This window comes from Akebia trifoliata, chromosome 7 (genome assembly GCF_017979445.1).
Source record: "Akebia trifoliata isolate Shusen 1 chromosome 7, ASM1797944v1, whole genome shotgun sequence".
Taxonomy (NCBI): domain Eukaryota; kingdom Viridiplantae; phylum Streptophyta; class Magnoliopsida; order Ranunculales; family Lardizabalaceae; genus Akebia; species Akebia trifoliata.
In genome coordinates this window covers 24,054,286-24,069,818 of record NC_141381.1, presented here as the reverse complement: position 1 = coordinate 24,069,818, position 15,533 = coordinate 24,054,286, and the positions used below count along the sequence as shown (strand labels likewise).

The following is a 15,533-nucleotide window of genomic DNA, read 5'->3' as shown; positions in this document are numbered from 1 at the left end:
GAAAACAAATCCTAATAGGACTTAAACTCTAAAAAAGAATAGACTAGATGTGGTCCTAATCTAACTTAAACTCCTAATTTAACATGAATATCAACCCAATCAAATTCTAGTTAAAACCAAACTCTAAATCAAAGTAGTAAACTAACTCTGATTAAAATCAAACACTAATTATATCTAATAAATCGAAATCTAAGTCAATTTTATTTTAGATAGAATCGTCCTTAAAAAAAATTCCTAATTCACCGGCCTTATCCCTCTTATAGTAGAAGTCGGTGATGACTGTTCCAGTATGAACTTTGCAATTAAATCTGAAAAAATAAAATATAGCTTTGATGCATTAAGAAGAGGAAATGACCATAGTGAAGATGATGGTGACCATTTGACCCACTACGTCATATCGCACTGTTTGCGACATTACAATTGCGCTAAAAACGACTGTTCAAGGTTGTCGTTAATTGCGACAGTTTTTTACTGGCGTTTAATCGTCGTTTCAACCAACTGACGGTAATAAGTAAAAGTTGGGGTGCCAATAGCCATTCTAAAAGAAATTACTCTCAGACCGAAAAAAAATTATAGTCTCTGTCGTTGTCTCCTTCTCACTCTCACTCAACTTTCTCTGTATTCTCGTTCTCTCTCTCATCTTTCTCCTGAATTCGTCGCTCTCTCTCTCTCTCTCTCTTCCTCTTTTGAATCCGTCGCTCTCTCTCGACTCTCTCTGTTTTCTCGCTCTCTCTCGAATCAGATTTTTTTTTGGAAAGAAATCGATTGGAGTTTGATCGAAAGATCTTCGCTCGATCTCTCACTCACAGAATCTGTGATTTTGAAGATGCAATCAGATTTCGATTTACAAGTTTTAGGGCAGAATCGATCGGCGTTTGATCGAAATTTTTAGGGCTTTGTTCGATTTCCCTCCCTTTACTTAGTTTGTGATCTAATCTTCAGGTATGTAAAATTTTATCAAAATTTTAACCAAGTGACAGGGACTCTTTTATTATCTATGTTGTGTATGGAATTGCATCAAGTAAACTCTTTATGTATTGGTGATCTAAAGATTTACCATTTATTTCACTATATTTTACTTGTATATTTGAAGTTTTTAATTCAATCTGATTATAGAGTTTAGATTGTAAAATTGTTTTTCTCATAAATATAATAAAAATTAGACTAAAATCTGAAATATTTTTTTGTGATTGATCTAAAATTTGTTTCTTGCACTTTCACAATACTAATGCGGGGTATATTAGGGTCAGCAAATAAACGATTTAATTCAATGATAGGGAATAGTAAGCAGGGGTGTTGTATTTTGTGTTAGAGTTGGCTTGAATTGGCTCGATTGTTAAACTAAGATAGATTAAACCCTGCTTGATCATATTATACAAATAATCGATTTTCCATGAACGTTGGTGATGAGAACGATGGGACCGATGATGATGCGGATGATCAGATTTCTGGTGAAGTGCTTTATTCTTTGTTTATGAGCAATTGAATTTTCGTTTTGTGGTGTCAGGATTGGAAACATCTGTAATCTTGGTGGGAATAGATACTAGCCAGTAAAATATTTTGCAGATAACTCTTTTTTCTGTGTTATGCCTTTTAACATTTTTGGTACTTAGATGGACATGGCAGAGGCATATCTGGTATTGGAGTAGGGAAGTTACTGTGGCATAATGGTTATTTGGAGTGGAATGAAGAAATAAGTAGACAAAGATAAAGGCTATGAGGAAGATGTTTCCCATAGAAGCAAAGGTGGATGGTAGGAGATGCCATTTTTTTGAGGATTTTCTATTTAGATGCGATCTTATGTATTCATCACAGTGTTAGATTAACATTTTAGCTTGTAATTAGGTAGGAGATGCCATTTTTCTTAGAGGAAGGAGAGGTTGTTGAAAAAAGAACATAGACAAGCAATCCTTCTTGATAGCTTTTTGGGTGCAGATGGGCTTGTCTCAAGATGCTCGCTGCGTGATAGAAAACCTGTCACCTCTACTTTTGGTAAAAACAATGAATTTGGAATTATTCAAATATTCTTAGATTGTCTATTCTGCATGGAATTTCCTACTTTTCCTATGATATATTTCGTATGTGAGCTTGCAGACCCATATAACTGATTGTTATTTTGAACAATATTGTAGATGATTACGACCGGTCAATAAACGAGGCTATAAAGATAACAAAGTATGGATTATCTCAGCTTGATCATATATCTCCATCATCTCAGATTTCATATTATATCATCTTGGAATAATTGTCATTTAACTTTGACAACACTAAAATGTTCCTATTGTTGAAGTTTGTGGCATTTTTGTTTGTATATCAGGCAAAGACAATCTTCCCCAGAACCCATTATCAGAAGAGAAGTTAATGTGAAAACTGAGGTATCTCAACATTTCTCTTATGATGTGCCATCCCCAAAGTCAACTAATAATGAAGAAACTGACGAACAACATAAACCTAGACCTCTAGACCGGTATGTTTTTCCTCCCATTCATTTTCGTCTCTTAAATTTCTTGGTTGTTATATGCCACAGTAATCTTCGTGCTCACTGTTTTAATCTTATTAAGGATTTCTATTCTTCGTTTAGAATCGATATTGTAGACACCCCAATTTGAACGGGCCTTCACTCGAAAGGGCCCAAAAACAATGATTTTCCAATAAACTTGGCCAATGGGCCTCGAAGGCCCGAATAATTGAAATACAGCATTTTTGTCAAGATTGAGGCTCCTAAGACCCCCTAAGAGTCTAATGGGCCCACCAAAGGGACTCGGCATGTTCCCTTCTACCCCGTTCCATTCAAAACTTTGATTTTCAACAAAGTTGGCCAATGGGCTTCAAGAGCCCAAATAACTGAAAAATGGTATTTTGACTGAACCGAGGCCCCTAAGACCACTCAATGGTCTAAGGGACCCACCAAAGGGGTTTGACCTATCCTCCACTTGCCCAACACTCACCACTCTGTCTTTGTATCTAGAATACCTGAATGCTTAATAAAATTCTCCAACAGGCCTAAAAAGTCCAATTTGCCAACACATGACATTTTTGATCGAATCAACAATTGCAAAAATCTCAAAAAAATTAAATTTTTTTTTTTAAAAAAATGTGAGACTTGGGATGCCTACCTCCTCTAATTCCACCGCTTCGCCTCCGAATCCGCAAACACCTTAAGCCCATTCAAAGCCCACAAGCCCTCAACTCTTTCCTAAATTAATTTATCACCCTACCCCTAACCTAAAATTGATCCCATATCACCTAAATCATAAAACCTACTTACCCTCAAAAATCCAATCCAAAATAACATATAAACAATCTCCAAAACCCAAGCCCAACAATATAAAGCCCACTGGATATTATCCATAACCAATTCATTATCCTACCCACAACCTTAACCCATTAACCACTACCCATATCAACCAATCACCTTTTCAACATCAAAAGATGACACATGTCATCATCCCATTTCACCTTCGTCATCTAATCACTTACCCCCCCATCATCATTCTTCAAACAATTCATCTAACCCACACCATTTTACTCCAAAATCACCTCAACCCATACCCTACCCTAACCTAACCTATCACTATTCTCTAACATCATCAACCACCCACACCCACCCACACCTCAACCCATATCCTACACACCCTAACCTATCATCATTTTCTAACATCATCAACCACCCACATCACAACCCATATCCCTTACACTCTAACCCATCACTTTCCCTTAAAACACTCCAACAAAAATCACCTCAACCCATACCTCCCACCATCATCATCAAACTAACCCATACCCTTCTCTCTAATCAACCAACCATCATCACCAATCAACCAATCTCATCATCTCCCCATTTGCCACATGTCATCATTCCTTCAATTCTCTTAAAATCTAACCAACCAACCTCTTACACTACCCATCCCCCCAAATCTAATACCTTACCTCTTCCATCAACTCAAAACTCAATCAAACACCTAACACCTTATACCCCCCATTCTCTCTATCAAACCATCACTTATCTCGTCTCACCAAACACTCTACCCAAATAGATTTGGGTAATATCCAAACCATTTGGGTCAAAATACAACCAATTTCCACTCATTACACAAATAGCCTCACTTCCATTCTAAATTTCCTGCCCTTCACTTCTAAAACCCATGCCATTATCTATTCTTTTAACCTTTCACCCCATTATACCCCTAAATACCTCCCAAACATCTAGAAATACCCCCCTCCTCATCCCAAAAATGGTTAACTATGATCACCAAAAAAATAAAAAATCTAACCAACCACTATTACCAATTTTCAAAAAATCTATCAATCATCTCTTACTAACTCCATACCAAGTCTTAGTAAAAAAAAAAAAATCCCTACCCTTTCTAATCACCTCTTCGCATTCTCATACTCTCAGATCCTACTAAGAACTCAAGAAGACTCAAAGAAGAAGAAGGAATGAAAGAAAATAAGAGAAAACATTGAAGCATCAAAGTGGGGTCAAAGTACCCTCCCTTTTTTCTTCTTCTCTACCCTCTCCTCCTCCCTCTTCTATTATCCCTTCTCATCCCCACTTTGTTTTAAATGGATTTAGAATGAATGGATCTCAAGACTAAGGGTTTATAAGGAGCATCTCTATCAATGGGATGACCCTATGATCAAATCGAAAGTAAATCCCTACTTAAGGTACAAATGCATGACACGTGGCACCTTATTTTTCATTTTTTTAAATAAAAATGATCGAGTTCTTTGAGGTTAGCGCCATCTGACGGGGCGAAAATGGTGCCTAACACCTTTCCTTTTCTCCAATTGAGCCGCTTACCCGAATCTCAAGGTTTGATTACCCTTATCCATCGTGAGTCACTAAAATGCCAAAATGGCAATTTTTCGAAAATGTACATCGGGTGACCATTCACACTCACTTATAATATGAATGGTGGCGACTTCAATCCTTAGTAGATGTGGTCGTCGTAATGGCAAAAATCATGTATCTATGGCTAGCGACTCCACTGGGGACATGGCTCATCCCTCGTGACAACTTGATCATTTTGAAAAAAATAAAAATAAAAATAAAAAAAAATAAAAATAAAAAATATTTTTTTTATTTATTAACATTGTTTGTTTGTCTCCTATGTGTTCTTTATTTTTCGCTTGATCAAATTGTAATATTTATTTACTTTTGCTTCTTTTATTACATGTTTGTAAGGGGGTCGATGAAAAAGAAATGAAAAATATTGTTGCACAAGCACTTGCGAGCATAGCCTACTTCACAAGCCACCCTACCCTCAATATATTTAACCCCGATGCGTAGTAGTTTTACGGCTTGAGATTGTTATTTCAAGTGTTGGGGATGAACACATCAAACCCGATCACCAACCAACGACGTGCGTACTTCTGTATGCATCAAGGTTTGAAGATCGGATAATCGTAAAGCCACCCACTAGCCGCATGTATGTGCCCGATTAAACAATGCTAGAACACAAGTCTTCAATGTTATATCAACCCCAAGCAAGGTTGTAATTGTACAAGTTGTTGTCGGGCCTCAAAGCCCAAGTTGTAAGCCCAATGGGGCACCCTTAGATCATTAGGTAGGTGTTTTCAATTTATTTTTATCTTCCCTTAGGTAAAAGGGAGTAGTGCACGTGACATCATTCAAAACACAAAAAAAAAAAGGAGAAAACAGTTAGTAAAAGACTTAAAATAGGGGAGACATGAAAAAAATGGGCAAAGAAACCAGTTCTGTGAAATTCCAGAAACTGGAATTCTTTCTGGTCCGTGTCCATAACATGGATTGCTAAAAATGTGCCTTATCCGTATTTGGAACACGGTTGAAACAGTGAACACCTCATCCGTGTTTGAAACACGGTTGAAATAGTTAGCACCTTATCCGTGTTTTAAGCACGGTTGAAACAGTGAATGTCTCATCTGTGCCCAAAACACGGATAACTGAAGGATAATTACATCCGTACCATTAATACAGACCAGAATGAATTCGGGCCCACAGGATGAATACAGTCCATTTTTAAAGGAGCTCACTTATCATTTGTCAAACATTAAAGGCATCCTTTTAGGAAAATCCCAAAATTTGGAAAAACTAAGAGAAACGGATTTTTATTAATCATTGTTTTCAACAAAGTACAAAAAAAGAAAAATAAAAAAAAATAAAAAATAAAAAAAAGGAAAAAAAGCGTGCGGATTTTCCAAATCAAATCCATTTTATGAACCGACCCATGTCCATTTTAACTGGGTCCACGACCCAGATCCATATCCATTTTTATTGGGTCCACAATCCATATCCATTTCACATTGGGTCCATGACCCAAATCCATATCCATTTCAACTAGGTCTACGACCCAGATCCAAAACCATTTCAACTGGGTTTATGACCCAAATCCAAATCCATTACAACTGGGTCCACGATCATCTACAGTCACTATGAGTTCTTCTGAACCGGCACAGCCCACTGCGGTCGAAACGTCAGGTATCGATCCACAAATAGCAGTACTATTGAAAATGATTGAGAGGTAAGAAAAAATGGTAAGTGCCGTATTAGCCAACGCCAGCATCATACAAGCCCAAACGATACAACAACATGCGTCCGGATCAAATTAGGATCCACCCGAGCAACCTCCACAGGGACCACAGACCACCATGCCACCTGTAATGCCTGAATACCAGGGACCCCGCTCTATATTCCACAGAATCAACCACCCCTGTGGTCATTCCCAATGACAAATGTGAGTATAAAGCCATAGAGGCCAAGAGCACAACAGATGAAAATTTGGCTCAGCAAATCGAATCTCTACAAGAAAAAATGAGAAGAATGAAGGGCCTCAACATAATGAGTAAAACTCAGTTCAATGACCTTTGCTTCTACCCTAATGCTCAATTACCAGTTAAGTTCAAGTGTTCGGAGTTCGAGAAATATAATGGAGTAGGGTGTCCTCTGTCTCATCTAAAGCTATATTGCGGATCCATGTGCCAATAAAAAGAAGATGACAGATTACTAATGTAGTTGTTTCAGAGAAGTTTAACAGGACCGACACTCAAATGATTTTCTGGATTGGACCACACACTCATAAAAAATTGACAGGACTTAGCTGAGATATTCTAGCAAAATTATCGATTCAATACAGATGTGGGTCTAGATCGAAATGACATGGTCAAGAAAGCAACGAAAAATGGTGAAAGAGTATGCATAGAGGTGACGAGAGGCTGCCTCACAAGTAAGGCCTGCAATGACCGAGCAAGAGATGAACACCATGTTTATCTCGACACTAAGGCACGCTTTCTATACTCATCTGGTGGGGCATATCACAGGCACATTCTTAAATTTGGTATAACTAGCAGACCAGGTCGAGGACGGGATCTGAACCGGTCTGATATTTGATTTCACAAGTTTAGGGACAACAACAGGAATCCTTTCTTAGAGAAAGCTAGTGCCCCCAGGAAAGACGTGAAAAGAAACACAGGTCAACAACCTACAGTCAAATCGACCCCATTTCATCCCTTCACCAGCACTAAGACCACAAGCGCCATCAACTTTATGGGCACCAACACCACCAGTTTGGAATCCTGCACCTCAAAACCAATTCAGGACAAATCCTCCACCAGTTGCATAACAGGCACCACTATATGGGCAGAACCAGTAGGCGCGACCCAACATAGTAAATAGAGTATTTACCAGGTTACATATGACACAATCGAAATTGCTACCAATCTTACTTAGGGGTGAGTATCTTGCAAAATGTCCGTCAAGTCCTGAGGCTGCTAAAGGGCCAGGGTACAACCCCAATTTGTTCTGTGAATTTCATATGGGTGCACCGGGGCACTCTACAGATCAATGCTGGCAACTCAAACATCAGGTACAGAATTTGATTGATAAGAAGGCTCTCATCCTAGATGGACTTGCCAACCCGGCCCAACAATAGAATATCAATCAAAACCCATTACCTACTCACAATGGGGAGGGGAGTGAGCATAGGGTAAATGTCGTTTGCGGAGAACTCGACTTCAAACCATTAGATTTGATAGCACTTATCGGGGCAAAAATTAGGGTTCACTTAACAAAGGAATCAAAGGCGTCAACCGTTAACACAGTCAACCACTACACAACAAATTCATTTCAAAATTCACAAATGCCTCTCAGATTGGTCGACCTCACCATCCATCCCACTCACCAAAATACTGCTACCCGACCACCTTTAGTTATACCTTACGGATCACCAAACCATCAAAATTCGACCCGACCTCCTCTTGTTATACCCTACACATTATCGAATTCTCAAGGATCAACCCGATTTCCCTTTCATATACCATACACTCCGTCTTCACGTCCACCACTCGTCATTCCATACAATCTTCATGTAACTCCTCCTATCACCACTACACCGAAATCATCACCACCACCCCTCATTCTCAATATAAAACCTGATCCACCTCCTATGACCATACGCTCGCCTAAACCATTTTCCTATAGTTTCAACCAGGTAGTTCCTTAGAGTTACGAAACCACTATCACCATATCTAAGGGGGAGAAAGCAATGGTGACTGACATCGACCATATGACAAGGGCAGGAAGATGCCAAAAATTACTAGAAAATGGGGTAAACATCAGGGAAGAAACAAAAGAGATAGAAAAAGAGGTGACAGATGAAGAAAAAAGGAAGGAAAAGGGAAAGGGTAAATTGTACAAATATGATAAGACAGAAGAGAAGGTAAAAGTGACAGACAAAGAGGCTGTAGACTTCATTAAGCTCATTCGAAAAAGTGAGCATAATAAAGTGGACCAATTGAACAAACAACCATCTCAAATCAGTATTTTGGGTCTGATGAAAAAGTTAGAGGAACACCAAGAGGCATTACTAAGTATTTTAGGAAAATCGCATGTACCTGCAACTACCTCATTGGCGCAATTAGAGCAAACGGTTGGCCAGATCATGGCTCCTAATCCCATTATCTTCACTGAAAGTGAATTTGTGCCTAAAGGACGAGGACACATAGAACCGTTAAACATCATGGTCATTTGCAAGGGAATGATGGTTGCCAGGATGCTAATTGACAATGGTTCAGCCCTCAATGTATGTCCTCTCGAAACATTTTGAAAACTTAACGCTGATTGGTTGCATGTCAAACCAAACAACAAGGTTGTTCGAGGTTATGATAGCTCGAGAAGGGATTCTCTGGGAGAGGTAGACCTACCAATTACTATAGGTCCTTGCACCTTTGAGTAACGTTTGAAGTCATGGAAATACCGGCAACTTTCAATTTACTCCTAGGCAAGCCGTGGATCCATATAGCAGGGGATGTACCTTTTTCTCTACACTAGAGAGTCAAATTCATCATGGGGCAGAGAATGATATCGGTAATAACAGAAAATTTCATCCCGGTCGGGAGAAGTTTGGATGTTCCATTCATTGACATTGAAATGACTAAAGACAAGGCACTGTACCACTCCTATCAATTTGCTGCTGTTAATCATGTAGAGAAAGGAAAAGAGAAGGTGAAAGTGAAACTGTCAAGGGCAAATCTGATGATCAAAGTAGGTTACCAACCCAAACAAGGGTTGGGACTGAAAGGGAAAGGGAAAGGGAAAGGGAAAGTTGCATCGGTCGAAGCAAGGAAGCACAATCCTTATTTTGGATTGGGATTCAGGCCCACAAAAAAGGACATAGTACAAATGAACGACAAAAAGAGAGAATTCCGGTTAGTCAAAAAATAAAATTGCAAACCAAATATCTGGAATCTGGGCAAAGTTCCTCACATTAGTGTTAGCTTCTCGAAGTCTCAAACTAGACCTGACAGCTTATCAGAACCATTGACGACGAAATCAGTAAGAAAATTGAGAACAGTAAGTTTCAAATCTCTGCACATTCAAGAAGATTCAGTTGTTGAGTCCCAGTCATCCTTCGTAGAAGACATTGATATTTTATTCAATGGGGATTCCAACAAAAGTCTATTAGAGACTGCTCCAGAATCCACAAAGGTGGAAATCATCAAAAGCAAGGGGAACGAATCACCCTTTCCCACCGATATTGATTGACATCAGTCGTCATCCCACCAAGTTTGGGAGGGACTATGCCCCAATCTGACAACAACAATCAATCGAAGATCATGGTCATCTCCGAACCACCGACCAAATCATCCAACAAATCACTTTCTCATCTCATTCGTCCCTCAGAGAAGGGTGCTTAACACCTTTCCTTTTCTCCAATCGAATCGCTTACCCGAATCTCAAGGTTTGATTATCCCTTATCCATCGTGAGTCACTAAAATGTCAAAATGGAAATCTTTCAAAAATGTACATCGGGTGACCATTCACACCCACTTATAATATGAATGGTGGTGACTCCAATCCTTATTAGATGTGGTCGTCGTAATGATAAAAATCACGTATCTACAAATATTGGTAATTGTATTTGTGTTGGTGTTGATGCTTGATATCATTGAGTCATTTGGTACTTTTCCACCTCACAACATTGTTGGTGTTGCTATTGATGCTTCATTAGTGAGCCATTTGGTGCATTTGCACCTTTGGTATGCATTGTTGATGCTTGCTTAATGATCTATTTGGAATGTATTGTTGGTGGTTAGAACACATTTGGGTACAACTCAAACATGTATATTTAGCTCAAACAGGTACATTTAGTTATGTACCAAATGGTGTTACTCAAACAGCTACACAATCAGTGTACCTAGAGATCGTCTTCATCTGGGAGATTCTTTCATGGTTTTATCTTCTTTTTATCCTCTTAGGGTATGTTTTATTGCACATGGAAAATAGGGGAATTCTTTGATAATTTCTACACCTTTAAAGAAAACCTGCCAACACAGTTCTATTGTATTTTTATACAGTAATCATTTGTGGTTTACAGTGGTGTAAAGTTATTTTAATGCTTTTAGTGTTGAAGCATATGAACGAGAGTAATATTTTGAGATTTTTCTTTGTGTTCATCCTTCGTGATAATTTATAAAAGTAGAATTGTCTTTCTAGAGAATCTTATAATGTGTTTCTATTTGGCAGATTTGTAGGGTGTTGGCTTACATTCATGGTAGTATTGAAGTGTGCCATAGAGATAATGCAGATAGTGACAGTGATTTGGAAGTTGTTGCTGATTCGATTACTGTTAATCTGCAACCATTGACAGTGATTTGGAAGTACGACCCCGACCTCTAGTATTGCAAGTTCTTTGCGTAAACTTATTGATCTGGATTTTTGATGAAATCCATTATTGACCCATTTAACTCTCAAAGTTGGGTTTTAGTGGATTTCTGTTCAATATGCAAAGCTAATTGAGAATTAGTGAAACAATTGTTCCTTCATTGTTGTTTGGCTCATGCTGTTTGGGTGTCTCTTTCCAACAATTTGGGGCTCACTAGATCATGGTAGAGTCAATAATGGATTTTTGAGCGGTTGATATACGAGGGCCTTCCTTCTGAAGACTTCATATTGCAGGGGTTCTTTATCTTTTGGAAATTGTAGGTCATTTGAAAGGAATAATAGGATCTTTGAAGGGAAGGAGGTAGATCTTCAAAATATTATCATTTCAATCAAACAGGTCTAGTGGGCATCGTGCATGAGGAATTTAAATGGTGCTCTAAGAGGACTTTGTATTCAAATGGGTAGCATTTGTACCTTTGTCTTTTTCTTTTTTTTCCCCTCTTTTTATGATTTTATCCCATTCTTGCTTCACTATTTAGCTTCTTAAGGTAAGTTTCATTGACCCTTTCCTCTTTTTTTCTTTTTTCCTTGTATTTTTTTTTAATTAATCGATTCTTATACATTTAAGAAAAGGATATATAGCAAATCACCACTTAAGTTGAATGGAAGAGGACCTTATATAAAGCCTTGCGAAGTAGTTCTCACAATTCAGTCCTTGTGGATATAACCTTGTATCACGTTTTAGTAATGCTCAATCAATATTCATACCCTTACCCAACTTCTGTACTTGCCGCCATCCCTAAATAAAGAAATCTTGAAATGCTCTAGTTTGTTATATCACACATTTGATTTCCATTCCTTAAAAGACAATGGAGAAACAAAAGTACGTGTAATGTTGACTTACACTCAAGAGTGCCTTATCTCGACTCTTTGCGGTTAACATTGATTCTCAGATTGTAATTAATGTTGAAGGAGTTTTTTGGTAAAAACTCATAGTATTTATCTTCTTTATTGTCCCATAACGCAGATGCTATAACAGCACTGTTCTTGTGTATTTGAGCTAGCCAACTAGGTCCTGCTAATAATCAGTTCTAATATCTGTAGGTGTTCTTATTTCAAAAGGCTGCTCTTTACAAGTGTAACATGGCTGGAAAGCCTGCAGTGGTTACTTGTGTTGTGGACGGTATGATTGACAATCTGCAACCAACTCGTGCTGAGGCAACTGATGTGGCTAATCATCTGTTCCTTTGTTTTTATGCATCACAAGTTTTATTTGTTATATTAAGAATTTATATTTGTTGTATGAGCTCTTTACTGTATCTCGTTATGAGCTTCATCTAGTAGCTTACATGCCTATATGAATGAAAGGGAGGTTACTTTATTGGAATGCTCTCTTACCCTTTGAATTGCAGCTTGGGAATCATGGTTCAAATCTGACGGAGGAAGAACTTGAGACCCACACAATATCTGCCTGGAAAGAGGGAAAATTGCATCTTGACAGACAAACTAATGGGCATGGAAGAGCATTTCCGAGGCGTCTAGTCCATGTAAGTGGCTCTTGTGGTGCAATTCCAACCTTCTCTAGCATGCAACCTTCACAGGAATGACCCCAATGAACAACATCATTGAAGGATAAACGTGGGCTCCCTGAATTCAAGATGGCTGCACTAAAGTGCTTCCAAATCTTCACTATGAATGGGCAAGAGAAAAATAGGTGATACACTGATTCTTCCTTCTTTCCACACAATATCAGTATATATTGGTTTGGTTTCAAAAACAAAATATTTGATATGGATTTTGTGGGCAGTTTGATTGGAAAAGTGGCTGCAGATCATAATCATAAATGGATATTTATATAAGAAATTTCTTGTCTGCATGGCATAACACAGGAGACATAGTAAGCAAGTCTTAGCTATATGAACATAAGTTTGTGATTTTTTATGTTTCAAATTTAATTATTGAGAATCTATACTTATTTTGTCCTGTTAAGTTTCAGCATCCAAGGACATGGGAAGCTCAGTTTCAGTATGGTATAAAGGTTCATATACAAACATAAATTCTCTCTATGCAATTATCATGCAAACTTGTGAGATTTAAGAATTCATCCCCTCATTTGTTTGTCTAATCCTACAAACTATAGGTTTAATTGCAGTTAGAGAAAGTGTTGTTCAATTAGGGGCAGTTCACAAGGTTCTCTCTCTCACACACACACGCACGCACACGCACACACAGGATTACTCAATACACAACTACAGAGGCAGAAAAGAAGAAAAGGAAGAAAGCCAGCAAATCATCCTCAATAGAAGCTATGGATGCCAATGTCTGGTGTCGAATTGGATGAGTAATTTTCTTTTCCTGTCTCTTGTTATTGTTGTGCTTTACTCTTTGTTTATGAGCAATTGAATTTTCATTTTGTGGTGGGTTCAATGTTTAGAACATTTTAAATTGTAATTTATTTTTGATAGGATTATAAATTTCATGTTTTTATCCCTTGTTTTAGTATCCTAGTTAGTAATGTATGATTATAGGTGATGTGTGTTTTGTTTAGTCTTTAATGGTGTGGTGTGTGGGTAGGCCAATGTGGGCAAGGGACTCTCTGAATTTTTGGGACTCCACAACTCCTCTGCTTTTCTTCCCTCCTCCAGAAAAGTCTCCAGACCTCAGCGGTGAGTTTACTAATTTTCAGAGTTTTCTATTCGGGTTCAGTTAATTATGTGAACTTGTATTCTTTGCATCACACGTGGTTATTGCATATGTTTTGCTTAGTAATGAGCAATGGTAGGTTACATTTGACAATTAACCGTGTACTGTTGAAATAATGGATAGAATGTATCTTGATTTGCTGCCCTTGCTCGGTGAGCAATTCAAATGAATGCCAATAAATTTGACAAAATTGTTCATGACAGGTTGTCACTGATTTAGTGTGTATTGTGTATTGTCACTCATTTACAGATGTGGACCATGCATGAGGCATGGAACTCCATGTGCTCTCCATCCCTCTTCTTCATTCCCTTAGAGTTTCTTATGAAGTTTTTTTACTTTTGTTTCTGTTTATTTATTCACTTAATGATACAAAACTCTGTAGATGACAATTAAAAATTTGATGGATAGGGCCTTTATTTTACATTAGCCACAGAAGTGTAACTTTTAATAAATTTGTTTTATTTACTACACTTGTTTTAAAATAGGTATTGAAGCTTGAACCTACCAATGTAAAAGCGCTTTTTCGGAGAGCCGAAGCATACATGGAGACACTTGATTTGGACATAGCTGAGTTGAACTTGAAGAACGCATTTGAAATCGATCCTAATAATGGATTCTCGATAATTTTAAATTGTAGATTAGAATTTGGATTGGTAGTTAGATTTTACCTTCTAACAATAGATAATTTACAGTAGGTGGTTTAGAAAATAGTTAGATATATGAAAGTTGAAGATGAGGGGCATTTGGGTCTTTTCATGTTGTTAGTTGGAGTCTAGGTCATCAATTTCAAAAGATAAGGGTGTCTCAAATATTCAGCAACATGTGAGGGGGGCAGGTGTAAAATCTAAATTTTTTTTGAAAAGTTCTTATAGACACGGACGTGAGCTAAAAGGCCTAATATTTTTTTTTTTGAAAAAAAAAATACCCTATAGCAACGGTCAGTGACCATCAGTATATCCCTATTTTACTGTAGCAATTGTCATTTTTTACCGACTGTCCAGGACAGTCGTTTTTACAAAACCACTCCTTTTAAAAAGACTTTTTTTCCGACTGTAGGAGCAGTCGTTTTTGACGCAAGATGACGTAGTGACCAATGAAGAATAAGATAATGAGGATGCAAATGAGGACGTTGATTTTTATTCCTTGATGAACTCTAACTTGAATTAATGATTGTAAAAAAATTGATATCTGGAACCATATAAACCTTGAATGTGTTGTAGAGTTGGTGGATCCATGAATGACATCAACATGGGTTTGGTGATTTTTTATTATAGTTTAACATAGTATTTGATGATATAATATATGAACCATGTAGTTAGTAGTATTTGATGATGTAATATATGAACCATTTATTCAAGTATTTGATGATATAATATATTACACATTGCTAGGGAAATTTGTGGGTTCAAGGTCATTTACCCATCCAAAAAATAAAACTAAAATACAGTTACATTTTCTTGAATAGAGATTTGCTATATAAGAAAAATTGGTGTTACGCAAATGAACTAACGCTATAACATTTCCGATCTTTAGCGTCGGTTTATAATAGCGGATGACTATATCCGCTTCAGTATGATACATTTGTTGCAGCGGATAATTTTATCCACCGCTATGGGAACCTGTGCAAGACGCAAAAAAATTTTGCACCCAGTTTCATGTACACATAGCAGCGGCCCCCCCATGTCAT

General features: G+C 37.7%; 2 long non-coding RNA genes across 7 annotated transcripts; both read left to right on the top strand.

The window, feature by feature from the left end:
* Positions 1-712: 712 nt before the first annotated feature.
* LOC147398473 (uncharacterized) lies at positions 713-2,487 on the top strand. Of its 2 annotated transcripts, XR_015180175.1 has the most exons (5): positions 713-942; positions 1,614-1,753; positions 1,846-1,992; positions 2,133-2,175; positions 2,318-2,487. It is a non-coding gene; the product is annotated as an uncharacterized LOC147398473 (long non-coding RNA). The 2 variants fall into 2 exon arrangements; XR_015180174.1 differs by lacking the exon at positions 713-942 and having other exon boundaries at positions 1,241-1,753.
* An 8,522-nt stretch (positions 2,488-11,009) lies between these two features.
* LOC147398472 (uncharacterized) lies at positions 11,010-14,703 on the top strand. Of its 5 annotated transcripts, none has more exons than XR_015179904.1 (4): positions 11,010-13,040; positions 13,140-13,484; positions 13,718-13,809; positions 14,332-14,703. It is a non-coding gene; the product is annotated as an uncharacterized LOC147398472 (long non-coding RNA). The 5 variants fall into 5 exon arrangements; XR_015179905.1 differs by lacking the exon at positions 14,332-14,703 and having other exon boundaries at positions 11,010-12,857; positions 12,951-13,040; positions 13,718-14,301; XR_015179903.1 differs by lacking the exon at positions 14,332-14,703 and having other exon boundaries at positions 13,140-13,181; positions 13,284-13,484; positions 13,718-14,301.
* Positions 14,704-15,533: the final 830 nt, after the last annotated feature.